General features: G+C 35.5%; 1 pseudogene; it reads right to left on the bottom strand.

The window, feature by feature from the left end:
• Window positions 1-642: 642 nt before the first annotated feature.
• On the bottom strand, window positions 643-16397 carry LOC107717254 (ubiquitin-associated and SH3 domain-containing protein B-like; annotated as a pseudogene).
• Between the last annotated feature and the right edge of the window lie 82 nt (window positions 16398-16479).

Here is a 16479-nt window from a genome sequence, read left to right as displayed (position 1 = left end):
CGTTCAAGAAATTCAACCACAGTCTATGGATTCAACTCATAAGAACCATCCATTCACGGATCTCTACAGGATATCATTCCTAAAAGTTCTAATAAACAAGTCACTTACAATTTCAAACAAAAATGGCACCTGTTCAAAAGCAGATGCATATTGAGTGCACACTAAAAAACATACTGACTTTTCCAAGTATATATTATTAGTCGAAGAATTTGACAAAAATAAGCAGTTGTCATTTTAAATGATGGAACATGCTTGAAATACTAATTTTTAATAGTAGGACAAGTGATATTAAATTATCTCTGATTGTAGATGAAACTCAATCAATAGTTTAAAAAAATCTTTTTATGACGCTATGCTATTTTGAGATGCTATGGCATATGCCCAGACACTGGTCACACTACTTTAAGTCTGATATCTCCGTCTCCTCAGAAAGTTGTTGTCCAAACCAGTCACCGTTTCGGTCTGGACCAAATCCTGCTCCATATTGAATATCAAATATACCGATTGTCTGTTTATTTTATTATTATATTATTTTAATAATTACACACTTCAGCTTTAAAGTAAAGATATTACTAATGCATTTGATATTCATTCAGCTATGCTAAAACAAATATTACACTTTTTATGCATTCAAGTTACATTTGCAAGAGAAATTATTAAGACATGAATGCCTCTAAGCTCTTTAACGTCTCATTGCAAAATTGTATGTATTTGCATGGCAGGAAGTGATCTTTAATCTTTACCATAAGTGCTGCATTATGCCACTGTGCATTTTGACCTGTTAAAAGTGACAGGCAATGCCCTGAGAAAGCCTTTTTAAAGGCTCAGTAAACATTACCACAAATGTTCATTATTCAGTGCATCTCCTCTGTCCACCTGCAAGCAAAAACTCTGCCACATCCCTTATATTATTTGCATAACTTAAATCTGGATGTGACAGATTAGATCTGTTTAAAAATATTCTCGGTTGTGTGCTTCCAATGCAGGTAACATTTTAGTCTCTTGTGGACAGACCCTGCAGATAAGTTCATTCTTGCTGTAAGGTCTCTCTCCAGCTGAAGCTGTGGTTGGGCCCGTGAGTTAAAGGAAGAATTGGTGGGTCCACTAGCTGCCAGAATCCTGAGTCCCCATGCTCCTCACAGGCACACAGACCCAGGTATGGAATCTGGACGGAAAGATTGGCTCCCATAAAGCATCATGCTTAAAGTATAAAGATCAAATGTTTAAAGTAAAATGGATGAAACTAACCTTTCTGACTACTTGCACAAAATCTTTGGGATTCTGAGGAGAAAGGCCCTGGATCTGGCGAGTGCAGGCCTCCAAAGTGGAAGCATGTCCCACAAACAGAATATTTTTTCCTGATGTAAAAACAGGAGGGTATTAGTAAAGATCTGTGAGGGTCAAGTACTAAAAGCAGTATTTTTAACCACTCACCCTTATTTTTGCAGTATGCCAAAATGTCTTTGGTCACCTGGTGGCTGCGACTAATGTACGTGTCATACGCCTCCGAGACGGTTAGTTTGCTAATCGGGATGTGAGGTCTGCGGAAAGGCAACTGTCGATCAGGACAGAATTTGAAATGTAAATAGCTCCTACAGTATATATGATTCCTCCATTTGTTACCTGTATGTTGTGTCTACATTAAGGTTGGCCGCAGCAAGATCTGTGGGGGGTATCCAAGTAGGCAAAGATGTTCCTGTCACCCATTTAGTCCACTCAAAAAGCCCAGGCTCCACTCGAATGCTTATTCTGCCATCTTGCTGCATTCCTAGAAAATTTGCGCATGGCATTGGGGTCACAGAGCATTTTAATGTAAAGTAGACTAATAAAGTGAAAATGTCAATAAAGGTGTAGCAAAACAGCAATTTCTAAAGCAGCATGGAACTTTCTGGAATATTCAAGTCTAATACGAGCTTCATTTCAGCATTCTCTAAAATCTACTGGTGGATAGAAAAAAGTAAAAGTGTAACTTAAGCCATACTAAGTGTATATGACTTTCTTCTTTCAGACGAATACAATCTGAGTTATATTAAAAAATGTCCTGGCTCTTACAAGCTTTATAATGGCAGTGAATGGTGGTTGAGATTTTGAAGCAAAATATAGTGCATCCATCCATCAAAAAAAGTACTCCACACGGCTCCAGGGGGTTAAATTTTTATTACATTTTAACTTTTATTATTACCAATGTTATTATGAAAACAGTTGTGCTGCTTAAAATTTTTGTGGAAACCATGATACATTTTCTCAGAATTCTTTGACAGTATTTTTTTGTAAAATTATACAGGTATTTACGGTCCCTTTTAATCAATTTAATGCATCCTTGCTGTATAAAAGTATTATTTTATTTCTTTTCTTTTTCAAATCATGCTGACTGAACAATTGTGTATTTATAATATTTTATAATTTTCACAATATAAATTGGGTATTTATAATCTATAAATCATTTATTAATTTATAATAATTTATAAATGATCATATATAATAATATATTAATAATAATAATTTATAATATATAAGTTATATAGCTACCTTTTATATTTTAAGTCTCTTGCAAGGTGATTGTCATATTTTGGGCACCATGGCAACTAAAAGATTTAAAAGCCCTGGTCTAAAAGACATTTACATGCTCCTATTGGAATTTTCCTGTAGACCACTGCTGCCAACAGATTCCTGACTTCAGTACGTACCTCTGAGGATTTCATGAGCTGTCTGGACACATCGGAGACTGGGTGAGCAGTACACAAAATCAATAGTGGTATTACTTTCCAGCAGAGCCTCACCTGGAAATCAGACGGATGACATAAAAAGAGCATGATGGACAATTCACTTGGTGAATTCATGTGAACATCATAATACTGAGCAGACATACCCACTATCTTAGACTGGGTAGCTCCAACCACTGTGATAGGAGTGTCCATTTCATAGTCCCTGTGTGCTCCACCCCAGGCAGGTAGTGCAGCAGGCATATTCAGGTTACTCCTCACGTACCTGCCTACAGGAAGACAAACTGAGCTCGCAAACTAACTGTATCAGGTGAGCGAGGCACCATGACCCGTCTGTTCAGATTACCTTTAGAGTCAGTGCACTGTGAGAGCCAGTGTTTCCCAAACACAACATCCATTCTTTCTCCATGCCGACATACAAACAGGGTCCTTTTAGGGGTCCGAGAAAGAATGTTGGAGCGGAGCACCTATCATCAACAGCACAAAATAAATCACTCAAATCATTAGTATCTGCACAAACCCAAGTTTATTTCTAACAAACTCAAACTCAACAATGAAAAATGTGGGAAATGTTACTTTAATTGCTGTAATGTATAGTAATAGGCACCTGCATAGGTTGGCAAATAACACTCAAGATGGCGGATTCTCCCAGCTTTGAGTTTTCAAAGCATCGAATGTTGAGCAGCCCATCCAGTGATTTGCTCTCCTTGCAACCCTTTTCCGAAGGGGAAGTACAAAAGAAGGAGTGTGACCTGTTTAAGGAGCGTAGATATAAATGCACTGCAAAACGTAACATTTTCTTAACATTTAAGACATTTATCATTCATTCAGACTGTGAGAATGAGATTACAATGATAAAGGAAAGATTTTTACATTTTCTGACAATGTGGTGTTAGCCACAATGCCAGGACGTTGTTCTGAGTGTTTTTTTTATTTTTATTTTTTTTATTTTAATATTTTATGTATTTACTTTTAATTTTGGAGTTTTAATTTGAAATTGGTTTAAATGCTTAAAGGGATAGTTCACCCCTGGTCTCCAAACAACATTGGATCCCATTCAATTTCACTGTATGGAAAAAAACACCAAAATATGTTTCACATTATTATTATTTTGTGTGTGTTTTCCACAGACGAAAGAAGGTCATAAAGTGTATGAATGACAAGAGGATGACTGCCTACAATATAACAGGCAAAAAAATTGTATGTCTGAATTGATAGTATTCATAGAACAGTAGGCGAAAAGTTCCTGGATGACCGAGTAGTTCTGGCAAGATTCTGAAGTGTGCATCCAGTGGACACTTTACTATCCCATGAGGCCACAGGAGAGCAGGGGCGTAGATTACGCTGGGGACTTTTAATATCACGTAAATTCGTCCCCCGCACTTTTTCGGGCAAGTGTGTTCGCATAGAGGTTTTCAAGAGCCGGTGTGAATAAATATAGATTTAAATTCAAAGAGACAGGATAGTCTGTACATGACCTGATGTTTTTTTCGGACCCAGAATAAAATGTTTTATATATATAATTATATATATATATATATATATATATATATATAACATTTCTGTCCCCCTCACTTCTGAAATGATGGCTAAGCCCCCTGCAGGAGAGGATTTGTGAATGACAGTACAAAGCAATGCAACTGAGGCTTATAGGTCACATGACAGTGACAATGCCAAATGTAGTAGATCCAAATTAAATTCATACTAAACATTAATTATTCAAAAGAAGTACTACTCAGAGAGTAGATTTCAGATATAGCCGATAAGTACATTTTAGGTGAATTTTCCCTTGAACCCTAAGAAGGTGCAAGCAATACTGACAAGTCTCGCTGATGCTGAGAACTGATCAAACTTACAGCACATCATTTGGAGAACTTACCCATGGAAGACCCATGTGTCAGACTCATCAGCAGGGCTCACATAGTTCTCAGGCAGCAGTCCAGAGATGCCTGTACCCAGAGACGTGCCATACACCCAGCCCTCACTAGTGCTCACTTGCTCCACTGTAGATGAGAAGATAAAGTCTCCTGGTACCAGTTCCAGCTCATCGTCATTCTGAGGAGTGTAGGGGTACATCACTCGCAAAGTCTGACAATGAAACATAGGTAGGTCTGCATTAAAGTGCATTTATGTGAACTAGCAAATCATTTCAACTGAAAAAAAATTAGTCAAACAGTAGGTTTTAAACAAATAAGGCTTAATATGGGCCTCACCTCATGATTTGCAAATCGTATGTCTCGTGAGAAGAGGGCAGCAAGCCAATCACAACCCAGCTTGACCTCAATCCCTCCAGAAGGCGGGGCATAGAGGAGAAACAATAATGTACAGTATGTGGAAAATAATGTGTTTTTTTAACTTTAAAACGCATAAACACATTTCATTACACCAAATACACAAAATAATGTTCTTTTTAGCAGCATCATATGACCCCTTTAAGTTTTGGTTTTAGTAATTTTAGGACAAACTTATTTGCAAAGGCAACATTTCAAATTTTCTCTTAAGTTTTTTATTTTTTTAGTTTGTTGTACATCTAAAATGTATATTTTATTTCTTTATTTCAATTAATTATTTTTAATAGTTTTAGTTAGCAGTAACAACACAGAACAACAAATTCATGCTATTTTTCGCTGAGAATTTAAGTTTTGTAAATACCCTGCTTTCGTAATATTGTAAAAAGCAGCTTGGACATTCTGCTTAATTTCTTAATTTATGTTTCAAGAAAGAAAGTCAGTCATATGGGTTTGGAATGACATGAGGATGAGTAATGAGCTGATTAGAAAAAAAACGTGAGCACTATGCAGGCACCATCTGTGACAAATGTTCTGATCACGCCTCCCCACCAGCTTTAGCAGCAGCCTCCACCGCAAAGTCAGCCGCAAACTTCTTCAGCGACTCAGCCACCTGCTCCTCCACAAAGAGGCCTATGAAGTTGGTGGAGGTGTAGAGCTCCAGGGGCAGAGGGCTGGGGAAGATTCCTCTCCACTGATTTACTGTAGACTGCAGAGCTTCACACAGAGCCACTAGTTTATTGTCAGGACACTACAAATACATAAAATAAAGAAATGTAAAATTCTGCAACATGAGAATAAGACATCAAGTTAAAAACAGAAATTGTGACTCACCATAAAGAACTGGCAGAGTGTGATGTGTGGGAATATGTTGTGAGCTTTGTTTTTTCCACAAGTCAAGCGAGACTGCTGCCAGAAATGAGAAAGCTGGTTTTGTAAAGGCCCACTGGGGCGCAGATACAGCACATACTCTCTGGGTAAAGGGTCATCCAGGAAAGGGTCATCCAAATGAGAGAAAAGCCTATGGAGACACATGCACATGATCATGAACACTACAGCCCAGCTAAACCAGCAAATAGAGCCTGTGTAATTTTAACTGTCAACAAAAAAATAATGATTGTTTAATGTATAGAACATCTGGATTGCCTCAAATGAACCACTAGAGGGTGGTACTATTCATCAAGAAGAGCCAATTCAAGCAGGGTTTAGGAAAGCTTACCAGTCACATGCAAGCTGAACACTTCTGCCTCCAGTTGATGCCAGAGCTTTCAATCTGTAAAGAGAACATATTTTAGAATTGCCAGCAGCTACAAGTGAGGATCATTCATTCTGCATCCAAAATCAAAGAATGATATAAGAATATAGATAGAACATTAAAAAAAAGGACTGTAAAAAAATTGGACTGTACTTTGGTGCCTTGTCTTTATTTAAAAATGTATTATTTTACACAGGGACTTTTATTTTCATGCCATTAGTGTAGCATTGCTGAAACAATACAGGGGATTTCTAGCTTCCAGCATGCTTTGGAAGAAGATTTAAGAAATTATTTATTGCATTTAATTATTGAGTGCTTTTTTGGCCCACTTAGGTGGGAATTAATACATATTTATATGTAATGTCATAATTCTATTGTTTTTGAAATATGGTTAAAGTGCACTGTCCAATGTACTGACAATCAGTGTACTTTGGTATGTCATTCAAACACATCAAAATACGCATGTACTTCTTTAAACTCATTAAAACTTTTAATTTTACATTATTACAATGTGCACTTTTTTTAAAGTGCACATAAGTGCATTAATCTATTCTCTTTAAGTACACTTAAGATGCCTTGTATTTCATTAATATTACATTATCTGCAAGTACAGTTTTTAAAAAATATACTTTTACGTACACTCCAAGTGCACATTCAATACAATTAAGCACACTTCTTTTTCACAAGGGTGTGTTTATCTTGAGAACAGATAATAAATAAATAAATAAATATGGTTACAATAAATTATCTTGAGTTAACTAAAATGCACTGTAGATACAGTAGCTAGCTAGTAATTTACTTCAGATTCAGTTCAGCTTGGTTTCTTCTACTCAAGGTATTCCAGTCAAGTTTTTTATGGTTAAATTTAATGTTAAGAAAATGCTTTTCCACTGTGTGGAACCACTGCACGCATTTTAAGTTCATTAAGCATGTTGTGCTACGCAGGCCTGAGCGAGCATATGATGACTACATGTTTGAATTCTATGAGTGGTCGCATAAGAGTCAAGGTGCACTAATATTTTCCGATGGACTGTGTGTCATTTTTGAATCGAATAGACTATGCGCTCACACTATGACTCCATGTTGTGAAGTCTGTGGAAAACGTGTGTAAAATGAGATGAGATTATATTTTTATGATTTCTAACATGTGAGCCAGAGAAGAAGCTGCGTGAGAGAGGTGATCTTCACACTTCTCTCGCACATCAGTGTCTCATACACACTGCGGTTGCTTCTTGAAGTGAGAATACTGCTTTTAAAAGCATAAAGATTTTTAGAATGAACTTTAAATAGAAAATGATTCAGTATTTAATGTAGAGTGGGTCATAGTTTTGTTAATGGTTTTTGAAGATAAACATATCTCCTTCATTTGACCAGCTTCTATCGGGTGACTCGATTCATTTACTAACGGCTTGTTTTCTTTAAAAAATAAATAAAACACTAGCTTCTCTAATCTTTTTGTATTCTATCTATTTGTTTTCTTTTTATTTATTATACAATTAACAAAAGCAAAAAAGGCCTCTAACACTAGCTTGCTCTATTCTTTTTCTATTCTATCTGTTTTTATTATTATTTATTATATAGTTTAAAAAAAATAACTAACTAACTAAGCTAACTGAGACTTGTTATAGCACTTGCTCTCTTGTTGATTTTGATTGCTTCCATTGTCCTCATTTGTATGTCGCTTTGGATAAAAGCGTCTGCTAAAATAAATTACTAAATGTAAATGTAAAATATTGTTTGGACACACAACCTTTCATATAAATAACAAAAGATATTGGACACATTTCTGTCTTCATTTTAAAAGTTAATAAATCTATGCACTAACATATAGTTAGTTGGACTTTTCAAATTTGTACATAAAACAAAAATTACTGGAGTAGGCCTACGTTTTACGAGAAAATACTATTTCAGTCTTTGTACTTCAAAATTGTATCTTTAATTCAATATGCTACTTGCCATTTCTTTGTAATTATGTGTGAAATTTACTACCATTTTTTGAATGAAAACGGTTTCTACACCGGATTTTTTTTTTTTTTTTATATATTACAGTAACAAATCTGTGACCCATTTCTGGGTCATGACCTACTAGTTAGGCTACACAGTGACTCCAGAACAAGGGCTCTTTTTTTATTTTCTCCCTGTTTAAATACTGCAATGGACTTAATAAACCAGGATGTTTCATGTGGCAGACATTTAAGGTGACATTTTTTATTTTAAACAATATTTCTATATGCATAATTGCAATATTTTCCTTAAAAAAAAATTTAATCAAGATTAAAAAAAAGATTAACCGCCCACACACGCCACGCTCACAACCTGTCATGTCTTTAGATATGGCAGACATTTAAATTGGCATTTTTACTTTTAAACAATATTGCAATATTCATATAAAAAAAAATGTTGTGCTATAATAAATGTTTTGTTCTCATCTAAAATACATGCTCCTCATTTAACAGCCTTATGAATAATAAGATAATATTTGTAACCTGTAAGACGTTCAGTCATGAACATTTTAAGTAAGTAAGTATGATAAAGAATACCCTAGTTTGCCATTTCCAGAAAGCCTGGAACTTGATATAATTAGAAGAAAAGGTGACAAATTGAACAGCATTTGTGTGACCAAATGACCGTCCCATTGAACCTTGTGAAATGGTTTCTGTTCTGAAAGCTCAACCGAATGAGACAATGACTGTGGTTACATGGGATTGTAGCGTGTATTAGTGTTTCAGACTGTGTGAACAGGTCATCATAAGACCTCACATAGCTTCTTTTTAACTATTACCACTGAAGCGAAACCTCAGGGTATACCAGGACTTCCCCTGAGCTCTGCTCTGCATCTACTTCAAACAGGAAATAGTTCACCAAAGGCCACGGCCAGTCTGTATGTTTGTTTGCTGTAAACCTGATCTCTTAGAATAAAGAATTGAGTTAACAACATTGTAGAAAGCAGAAGGAAGAATAGGGTTCACCAGATATGATAGACAGCATAGCAAGAAAGGCAAATGAGAGTTAAAAACTGTGAGTTACTTCCCTGTGACGGCCTAAAATAATTTTTTCTGAAACAAAGCACAGCCCAGCAAACAAATTTTGTTTTTGTTTCAAAGTACAGTAGGTCTCTCCAAAGTGTAATGAAATAAAATAAAAATTTGTGATATGTTTTTGCAATATTATTTGTCAATTGGAAATATTTATTAGATTTTATTATTATTTATTACAGCTTTGAGTATGAGAAAGGTGCATTGCGAATAAAATGTATTATTATTAATTACTGAGGATTAATTAATAGCAGTCAACATGTGGCATCTGAACATAAATAAATGACCAGATATTAAAAAACATATGGTCTAACAAAGAGATTATGAAAATACAATCAAACATTTAAATTTATAATATTGCTGATCGCTCGACAACATGCAAATTATTAACATGACATATGATGAATGGGATTTTTTTTATATAACATAATATAGCATAATATTTTTAACATAATATAGAAGTGTGCTTTACCATCCACAAGAATGAGCACTGGCCTGAATACTGTATTCATATTAGCTACATTTTCAGGTGAATTTGTGCCAAAATATCAGAGTTTGACTGGGATCATGGACTTTCACAACAACAAAAAGACACGAAAAGCATTCTGTCCTCCTTAGTTTTTGATGTTATTGTTGTTGTTATTTTAAATATATAATATAATAATAATAAGACTGACATGATATGGTTAGATGCATTTTATTTTTGCATTTAACATGTTTTATCAGAACAGATCTGCACTTTTTAATAGTAAAAGCAGCCCAGATCAAGTCATCTGCTACTACTGTATCAGAACAAATTCATTTCTATCTCATTAAATGGAAAAAGCTCTTGAAAACATGAATATTTAGCATGCATACCAAGCGTGATAGTGAAAATGTAATGCTTGAAGTAATATTTTCCTTTCAACAAAAGCAAATATGCATTTTAAATCAAGATTAAAAAAAACTGAATAACCACCCACACATGCCACACTCACAACCTGTCACGTCTTAGATGCATTTTTATGTCTTACAAGCTATTTCCAATTCACCCTGTATTACTCATGTACAATTTGATAAAGGTGCAGTGGGGTGATTCTTTACAAATTCCGGTGAAATATACTATAATGAATCAAATATGACTGTACATGGAAAGCTATGATCAGCAAGCCTTCCACCTATATTTGGCTCAATGAATTTGCACATCTACATCCACAAGTGTATTGAGCTCAAATGTAGTTGATGTAAAATGGAGAAGAGGGGAAAATTTAGTTTTTATATTTGTAAAAGCATTTCATAATAATTATCAATAATTTGACAATTTAGCACTACTGCTTCTCTGCCACAGCTCACTAACAAGAGCAACATCGTTTGTGTTGTATTTGTTATATATGACATATAAATGATCTAAAGGAGATAATATTTTGTGGATATTCATACCATGACTTGCAACAGCAACCAACAGCCTGCAAACAAGATTAACATTACATGTTAAGTTTTTCTGTCATAACACAATTAAAATTATTATATTTTATTCAGTTCTCTTTTTTGCCCTTATTTAATGATGCATATAATGGTTTTCTATAAATCACTCCAGATACTCTCCACAAAGTGTCTTTTCATAATCGTCCAGCTGACCAAACAGGCATGAACACACCTTTAACTCGGCTCTTTGGGGAAATCCCACAGCTCAGACCTCTGCATCCCATAGTTTCCTGTTTGCAGACCTTCCGTTTAGCCTGATTCTTTGCCAAGACACTCAAGAGAGTCATTGCAATCCAAAACAACACTTTCAAAAACTAGTTTTACAGACAGATGTTCCAATGTCTACAGTGTATTTTAAAAGATTGACTGCTGCCATATTGGACTGTTGCACTCAACTCATGGAAGTTGATTAAGGTTGTTAAAATGATCAAGGACACCTAAACAGTAACATATTTAAAAAGTCTGGGATCAGTAAGATTTTATTAAAGAAATTAATACTTTTATTTAGCAAGGATGCATTAAATTAATCAAAAGTGAGAGTAAAGACATTTATAATGTTTTAAAAGATTTATATTTCAAATACATGCTGTTATTCTGAGCTTTCTATTCATCAAAGAATCCTGAAAAAAAGTATCACAGTTTCCACAAAAATGTCTTTCTTGAGCAACAAATCAGCATATTAGAATGATTTCTGAAGGATCATGTGACACTGAAGACTGGAGTAATGATGCTGAAAATTCAGCTTTGTCATTACAGGAATAAATTACATTTTAAAATAGATTTAAAAAATAAAACAGTTATTTAATGTAATAATATTTCACAATATTACTGTTTTTACTGTACTTTTGATCAAATAAATGCAGACAAAATCAATAATCCTGTCCCTAAAACTCCAATTTTGTTTTTCCAAAACAATATCCAACATAGCAAAGGGTGGAGCTGTATCCTTGTGTGTCTTCCAGAGCTTGAGTCTGAGCAGGAGGGTGGAAGGACACACAGCCCTCATTCTGGCAACCGCACAACTGTCACAGATGGTGGACTCACAAATGAGAGAACACACACTGATACAGGCCCCTTATAAACAGTGGAGGAGTGGAAGAGTAGGATGACTTATAACAACTGCCTTTGTGGATCCCAATCTTGTGCCTGTGTCTGTGAGAGGTTTGCTCTCTATTGATGCTCGCGTGCTGGCCTACATCTGTTTCCTTTATCCAATGCAGCCACTGAGGGAGCTGAGCCAAAAAGGAAGAAGAAAAAGATACGATTGATCTCACTGACGCCCAGCAAGAGCAACAAACAGAGGCTATCCCACAAGCCCCAAGGCCCACAAGTACCAGCTGCCATCGCTGCCACACAGGAGACCAACAGAAGGAAGAGCGCACAGCTGTCCATCCCAAAATATGGCCAGCCAACACCTGCAGGCCTGTCGGCAAATGTGTGGCCAAACTGACGGCCCACTTGTTCACACAGAACATCACATCAGAACCATGAAATGCATCCTCACAGGCTGTGAGGGACATAATGTGGCCTTTTAATATGGAAGATGATCAGGATCTCTGTATTTATGCACTGGGAGGTCATAGTCTCTATCTCATCTCCTGCGTTGTGTGTCATATTTCAGGAAGGAAGTTGATGACATTTACACAGCATGACCGTGAGACAAAACCACAGTGATGCTGCGTTATTATATGCGCAGACTGACTACTGGTAAATGCTACCTTATGACAAGACAGTACCAGTGATATACGGATGAGCAACAGAATAACGAGAAGAACTGAGTAGTGTATCCAGACTTAACGGTTCACCCAAGAATTAAAATTCTGCCATTGCTTACTCACCTCATGTTGCTCCAAACTAGGGATATGCCGGTATCAAATTTTCATGTTGCGATTAATTGCTAATGCTTTTATTACGGTATACGGTATTATCACGATATTGAAATTAAGTTTAAATAACAATATCGTGCATATTCATTACCATGATATATCGCATTACCGAATACTGGCACAAGTCTACTCCAAACCGGTATGACTTTTTCTACTGTGAACACAAAGAGGAAATTTTAAAGGGGTCATATGATGTGATTTCTATTTTTCCTTTTCTTTAGTGTGTTATGTAGCTATTTGTGCATGTATAAGATCTGCAGAGTTACAAAGCTCAAAGTCTCCCACAAAAGGATTTATTCTTTTATTTGGCCTTCCGAAAGTAGATGCATTTAGGAATCTTTAAGATTACTTACAACAGAACAGCAATGCATTTTATGGATGACCGTTTCGTGAACCTAGGAGAGGGCTTTGCTATGACAATCTGGCGCTTCTGAATCAGCTACTGTTTTGTTATTAGTTTAAGTATTTGCTATTGACTGTTCGAATGCGGAGTTTTGCGCTGTGTAGAGTATCGCGTCGTGTGTGTGTGAGCGTGAGAGAGAGACAGGGTCACATCACAGTGGAGTCAGCTTTCTTAATCGCGGCTTATGTACTGCAAATACATACGAGCATCATCACGGTGTCTGTCACTGTTCCCCTTTCGGGCTTGAACTGATGGTAAAACTACCACATTGTGGTCTCTGTTCCCCTTTTGGGCTTGAACTGATGGTAAAACTAATGACATTATTTACGGTCTTTACATTTATTTTGAAAGATGAAGCTCACAATCACAGTGCACTGGGTCAGCTGGCCAATCAGAGCAGACTGTGCTTGTCGGAAGGAGGGGCTTTGTAGAAAACGAGGCGTTTGAGAGAGGCGGGGCATAGAGAAACTACAATAATGTACAGTATTTGAAATATAATGTGTTTTTTGAACATTAAAGCATGTCAACATATTCTGTTACACAAAATAATGATCTTTAAAATAGCATCATATGACCCCTTTAAAGAATATCTATACATTTTTTATGTAATGAAAGTAAGGGGACTAGAGCGGTCAAGCTCCAAATTGAAAAAATTCATTATAAAATTATCGTAAAAGTGGTCCAAATGACTCATACACTACAAATTGACACTGTTTTTCACTGAAAATATTGACATCCACCATTATTTGAACTGCCATGAACTTGAGTTCATGAGAGAAGTTGGGATGTTCAATTTGTGAATGAATCATACTTGTGAATCAAATCTTTTCAAATTCATCTGTCAAACAGTTCACAAAAACTAGTCTGAATGATTCTACTGATCAGAATGATCTTCGACTTTCTTATGATTCTATGGATTGAAGTGAAACTCCTGATAGGAAAGATATGATCTAAATTATTCTACTGATCTAAATGATACTGATTTGAATGATTCTAATGATAGGAATGATTCTACTGATCGGAATGAATCTGGTCTGAATGATTCTACTGATTGGAATTATTCTACACATTTGAATGATTCTACTGATCTGAATGATTGGAATCATAATGATTCAAATGATCAAAATGGTACTGAATGGAATAATTCTACTGATCAGAATGATTCTAATGAACTGAATGATACTGATCAGAATAATTCTACTGATCGGTTAATAATGACTTACATTTCAATATATTTCTCACATAAATTCAGATTGACTATATTTATGGCGCTTTTTTTTTAAATCATTTTGAAGCTTGACTTTTCCAGTCCTTATTCAATTTCATTATATGGAAAAGAGTGATTTTATTTAAAAAATAATAATAATAATTCTAATTGTGTTTTCCACTGAAGAAAGAAAGTCCTACATGTTTGGAACAGCATGAGGGTGAACAAAGGATGACAGAATTTTCTGTTTTCATCAATCTTCAAAAAAAAAACAATAAAATAAAATAAAGTCCTCTGCAGAATATCCTTGTGATCAGTTCCAAATGTAACTGGACCAAACGAGTAAACACCAGGACCAAAAAAAAAAAAAAAGATTCTTCCCACACAAGACTAAGTGCACATCAACTACATGTGCTTTCATTTTGAACAGCTGCATAGTCTTGGGTTTTCTCATTTATGTGCCAAAATAAGAATGGAAAAAATAAAAACACCTTGTGACTTACAAATCATTCATGCTGTAATGAGCACAGATGTTCCTCCTCACATGTTACAGGACACATTTACCATCTTGTTACATTGAATGGATCGGATTCAGTCAGGTAGGAGCGCCAATATGGGGAGTGCAGAGTATGCCAGGCATATGGGCCCATCTGCATGCATTGGGGGCCCCCCAAACTTTGGAATTTTTTAATTAAATGTTATCTTCTATATACAAACATCTTTTAACCATTAATAGTGTAGTAAAGTAAAATTACAATCTGCAAATTATAGAAATGATTAGTGAAAGTGAACTTGCTCTACTGTAACAACACATGACGTTAATGTAACAAAGAAGAATGTGATATGTAGAAAGAGGCATTTCTTCGGTGGCCCAAAGCAAAAATGTAAAAAAAAATAAAATAAAAAAAAGTAGTGAAAAGGATGAAAAATGATCATACAAATTGGGTATCAAAATAAACATAATATTGGTTGTGATAATTCCAGTAATGGACAATTAACAAATGATAGTAATTTCTTTATTTTTAGTGCCTTATGTAATGTAATTATTATTATTTTTAAATACAGTAGAATAAAGGGGGCCAACTGTTCATGGCACTCCTGACATCAGGGCAACTGACAAATCTGAAAGCTCTTAACTCTGAAAGTCTTTCACAGGAAATCAGGGCAGTATAGTGTCGTTATGTGGGTCAATACATCCATAAAGGAGACAGAGGAAAAGCATATTAATAACTCCTATGACTACATGACTACACTTGACACATGCTAGTTAATACAAAAGCATAAGTGCCTTTACATAGGCCTACATTTTATTTATCTTTATATTAATATTACAAAATATCTGACAAATACAATAACATGAAAAAATGAGAATGTATATCGTTTTTCATGTTTTGTTAATTTTTTGTATTTTAGATTATTTTATTTGCTCTTTATATATATATATATATACACACACACCACATACTAGAAACTATTTGCAGTGCAGGAAAACAGTTTCGTGACTTTATACCGATTTAAAATCAAAGTAGTTCCCCTCAATGACAATTTAATTAGGTTCAATAACGTGTTGAGACACCCTACGGATTAACTCTTGAGGATCGAAACATTTTGGCTATTTATATACAATGAATAGCCTATTTTAAGAAGAACGCCATTATTTGTGATAAATATGGCACTTACGCTCTCTGCTGAGGAAATCCCATCGAAAGCAGCACGTCCAGATTGGATCCATGTTTGACAGAGACGCAACTGTTCTGTCTCAGTCTGCGCGGAATAATCTTTGAGTAAAGATCCTCCTTTGCTGCCATCCTTCAGTCCCATCAAATGATACTGACGATAGTCGAAGACGACACATCCACATCTGCTTATTTAGCGATTTACACTACAAGCATAATCGTCCCTCCTCCTGACAGCGGCAGTGTATGTTTGTATACAGTAGTCATACAGTAGATTAACGAGCTACAGATAATGGCTGTGTTCCACAAACCTATCGAGCTGCCTTATACTAAACAACATTTTGGACATCATAGGTGGGTTTCAAGTAAGAACACGGCAGCACATTTGAGCAACGCGCCTGTATGCCCAAAAATGCTAAGTAGGCAGGTCATGAGGTTTAGAGACACAGCCCAAGAGATATGCGTGTCAAACACTGATAACTAGCAGTAGCAGTTTCACTCGTCATGCTTGACACTAACCCGCTTTAATTAGCCTAATTTAC

The sequence above is a fragment of the Sinocyclocheilus rhinocerous genome, unplaced genomic scaffold, assembly GCF_001515625.1.
Source record: "Sinocyclocheilus rhinocerous isolate Xijiao unplaced genomic scaffold, SAMN03320098_v1.1 scaffold1893, whole genome shotgun sequence".
Taxonomy (NCBI): domain Eukaryota; kingdom Metazoa; phylum Chordata; class Actinopteri; order Cypriniformes; family Cyprinidae; genus Sinocyclocheilus; species Sinocyclocheilus rhinocerous.
The sequence above is the reverse complement of the archived record's forward strand: the minus strand, read 5'-3'. Positions and strand labels throughout refer to the sequence as shown.